Consider the following 4,664-nt stretch of genomic DNA (forward strand, 5'->3'; position numbering starts at 1 on the left):
AACGTGAGCAGGCCAAAGGCTCACTCTGTAAACCCACATTGAGGAATATGCGAGGGCAAAATGGAGAGCGGGAAACAAGATGGAAGCAAGAAGAGATGGGACTCCGGGGAGCACTACAGACCTCGGGAACCGCCAGGGACACCTGAGTGTTACTTCTCCGCCGTCTTCTACCATAACTTTCCCGACCTGTCATCTCGGCCACCGTCGCTGCCACAACAGCGACAACTACAGCTGATGACAGACACACGCAATCCAGCGGCGCTTCAAGCCACACGCGACCCAGAGGCACCTCACGCCACACGCAACTCTGCTGCGCCTCACGCCACACGCGATCCAGAGGCGCCTCCTGCCACACGCAACTCTGCTGCGCCTCCCGCCACACGCGATCCAGAGGCGCCTCACGCCACACGCAACTCTGCTGCGCCTCCCGCCACACGCAATCCACAGGCGCCTCATGCCACACGCAACTCTGCTGCGCCTCACGCCACACGCAATCCACAGGCGCCTCCTGCCACACGCAACTCTGCTGCGCCTCACACCACACGCAACTCTGCTGCGCCTCCCGCCACACGCGATCCAGAGGCACCTCGCGCCGCACGCAACTCTGCTGCGCCTCCCGCCACAGGCGACCCAGAGGTGCTTCAAGCCACACGCGACCCAGAGATGCCTCACGCAGCACGCGACCCAGAGGTGCTTCAAGCCACACGCGACCCACAGGCGCTTCACGCCCCTCGTGAGCCAGAGGTACTTCAAGCCGCACGCCTCCCAGCGGCGCCTGACGCTGCACGCCATCCAGTGGCGCTGCACGGCGCACGCGATCCAGAGGCGCCGCACGCCAGACGCGACCCAAAGGCGCCGCACGCCACAGGCGACCCGGAGGTGCCTCGCGCCGCACGCGATCCAGAGGCGCCTCACGCCGGACGCGATCCAGAGGCGCCACACGCCGGACGCGACCCAGAGGCGCCGCACGCCGGACTCTACCCAAAGGCACCGCACACCACAGGCGACTCGGAGGTGCCTCACGCCACAAGCGATCCAGAGGCGCCGCACGCCGGACGCGATCCAGAGGCGCCACACGCCGGACGCGACCCAGAGGCGCCGCACGCCACAGGCGACCCGGAGGTGCCTCGTGCCGCACGCGATCCAGAGGCGCCGCACGCCGCTCGCAACCCAAAGGTACTACAAGCTGCACGAGACCCAGAGATGTCTCACGCCACACGCGATCCAGAGGCGCCTCATACCACACGCGATCCAGTGGCGCCTCAAGCCACAGGCGACCCAGCAGTGCCTCACGCCGAGACCAGGGTCGGGGACAAGAGGCCAGAGATCACCATGGCAGATAAGCGGCACCATGTAACACTCTACTCACTGAACCAGGACCAAGAATGGGAAGAGCTAGGCACCGGACACATCTCTTCCACTTACGTGGAACGCCTCCAGGGCGTGTTTCTGCTAGTTCAGTCTGATTCCCATGGCTCACTAATCTTGGAGTCGAAGATAAATTCTAATACGCCTTATCAGAAACAACAGGAAACGCTGATTGTTTGGTCTGAAGCAGAGAACCATGGTATGGCATTAAGTTTCCAGGACACTGAAGGTTGTCGCCAGATCTGGGAAGACATTTGCCGGGTTCAAGGTAAAGACCCATCCGTCGAAATCACGCAAGACCTCTTGGAAGAATCTGAAGACGAACAACTGGATGACATACTGGAAACTAATACTGTGCTTGTCCTGCCTAACTGTGAACTCAGTAAACTTGAAGAGATTTCTGACCTAATTACCTCTGTTCTCCTTTCACCGATACATAAGGAAAGACTGGCTCTGATCTTAGAAAATGAGGCCTATATTAAAAATTTGCTGCAGCTGTTCCGCGCTTGTGAGGACCTAGGAGACATCGCAAACTTACACTATTTGTATGAAATTATTAAAGGCATCTTATTCCTTAACAAGACGGGTCTGTTTGAGATCCTGTTTTCTGCTGACTGTATCATGGATGTGGTGGGATGCCTCGAGTATGACCCTGCTTTGGCTCAGCCAAAAAGGCATAGGGAATTCTTGACCCAAAATGCAAGGTTCAAGGAAATTGTACCAATAACAGACTGTGAACTTATGCAAAAAATACATCAAACATACAAGGTGCAGTACATTTATGATATCCTTTTGCCTATACCATCCGTGTTTGAAGAGAACTTACTCTCTGCTCTTACAGCTTTTATTTTCCTCAACAAGGTCGAGATAGTCAGCAAGCTGCAGGAAGATGACAACTTTTTGCCTGAAGTGTTTGCACAGTTAAGGGATGAGACTATAGATGATGATAAACGGCGTGAATTGCTATTTTTCTTCAAGGAATTTTGTGCTTTTTCTCAGACATTACATCCTCCAAGGAAGGATGAGCTATTCAAAACTTTGACAGAATTGGGAGTTCTTCCTGTTCTTAAAGTTGTGATGAGCATGGAAGATGTGCAAATAAGGTCAGCTGCTACTGACATATTTACTTACCTTGTGGAGTATAGTCCATCCATGATTCGAGAATTTATTGTGGAAGAAGCCCAGCAGAGTGAAGACGGTAACCTTTTCATTAATTTAGTAATTGAGCAAATGATCTGTGACAATGATCCTGAGCTAGGAGGTGCTGTTCATCTAATGGGACTTCTTCGTGTTCTACTTGATCCTGAAAACATGCTAACAACATCTAATAAATGTGAGAGAAGCGAATTTCTGAATTTCTTCTATAAGCACTGTATACATATCTTCATAGCACCACTTTTTGCCGCCACTGCTGAACGTATACATGAAGAGGATAATACAGCTGGATCCGACCAAAACAACAGAAATTGCCTCAATAATTATCAAACAGCACAGCTGCTTTCTTTAATTTTAGAGCTGCTCACATTCTGTGTGGAACATCACACATACTACATAAAGAACTATATTTTGAGCAAAGACTTGCTAAGAAGAGTCTTGATCCTGATGAATTCAAAGCACACTTTCCTGATCTTATGTGCTCTCCGCTTTATGAGAAGGATGATTGACCTTAAAGATGAACTTTATAATTCTTACATCATCAAGGGAAATCTCTTTGAACCAGTTGTCAGTGCTTTCCTGGATAACGGAACTCGGTACAATATGTTAAATTCTGCTGTTATTGAGCTGTTTGAATACATAAGAGTGGAAAATATCAAATCTCTGGTTGCACATATAGTTGAAAATTTTTATGAAACACTTGAATCGATTGAATATGTTCAGACATTCAAAGGATTGAAGATTAAATATGAAGAAGAGAAAGACCGGCAAAGTCAAATACGGAAGAATTTACATTCTGTAACGTATAGTAAAATATTTCACAGAAGTGCCAGAGTTTTGGAGAAGAAGGAAGAAAGATGTCTTAAAGAAAATTCAGAGGAAAGAGAAGCAGTTAGGCCACCACTGGAAAATGATTTTCAAGGTCATTATGATAAATTTGTGGAGACTAAAAAACCAAAAGAAAATGAAGACAGAGTAGATCTTCATAAGACAGCGACTTCTGGTGGCTACAAAATCACCTCATCCCATTCTGCTGGTACGGCTAATGGAACAAGTAGCCTGAATGGTAGCAGCATGGTTGGCTTAGTGAATCGTCCTGATGAAGAAAAAGATAAGGAAGAAGAGACATCTCCCAGGAAAAGACAACATCTTAACCTGTAAAACCTTGAGGGGAGATCCTCAACATTACTAAACTCTATGTTATGAAAGTTCTGTAAACGTCAGTTAGCTGAAAAGTCTGAATCCAAAAGCTTTCTTATTTGAATTTATAAGTATACAATAAGTAGTAAAGATGCTCAGTGTCATCACCTAGGAAGGTTTAGTTCCATAAAAACCAAACTTCACGGAATTAAAAAAAAAAAAAAACCAACTAACCGGAACCTGAATGATAACTTCTTTGCAAGAAAAATCTTGGCTTGGGGGGAAGGAAACAGGTTGAGAATATAAGATGAATGTAGTTTTGTTCTATGGCTATATTTTAAAAAAGAACTCTTAACACTGCAGTTGTAAAGCCTGTAAAATTACTTGGCCCGATGGTTCTGGCTACAGTTTTATTTGCCTTGGTTGCCTTTTTATGCAATAAAAATTCATGTTTATGCGAAAAACAAAGTCCACTGTAATTTAAAAAAAAAACTGGAGCTATTCACATTTCTGTGAAAATTAAACACAAATTCAGCCTCTGGGTAATTGGAGGGAAATAACTTACTGTGTGTATTTTCATGAATAAGAAAGGAAGCTGGATTCAAAATGTGCAGTTGTTAATTTAACTTCTTTTTTTTTTAGATAAGAGATGCCAAGAATCAGTCCAGTAGTATTCCAAAAAGGTGTTCTCTAGTACCTTGTTAGTGGGTAGAAGAGAACACTTTCAACTGCCAGATGGTGAAAGGTACTTTTGAAGGTATTTCCTGACTCATTAATAAAGTTGTGTCTGTCTTCAGAGCAGCAGGTTAAGTTTTAAAGTACAATTTACAAAGTCCAACATACAAAAATAGGGGTGAATGAAGTGGCATTTAAAATCTAGGAACCAACTGGAGGGTATTATGCTGAGTAACTGGAGGGTATTATGCTGAGTGAAATAACTCAGTCGGAGAAGGACAAACATTTTATGGTCTCATTCATTTGGGGAATATAAAAAATAGTGA

General features: G+C 46.2%; 1 pseudogene; it reads left to right on the top strand.

Annotated features, from left to right (window-relative positions):
- Nucleotides 1-413: 413 nt before the first annotated feature.
- LOC144307742 (serine/threonine-protein phosphatase 4 regulatory subunit 3 pseudogene) lies at nucleotides 414-3,935 on the top strand (annotated as a pseudogene).
- Nucleotides 3,936-4,664: the final 729 nt, after the last annotated feature.

This window comes from Canis aureus, chromosome X (assembly GCF_053574225.1).
Source record: "Canis aureus isolate CA01 chromosome X, VMU_Caureus_v.1.0, whole genome shotgun sequence".
In the NCBI taxonomy this organism is placed as follows: domain Eukaryota; kingdom Metazoa; phylum Chordata; class Mammalia; order Carnivora; family Canidae; genus Canis; species Canis aureus.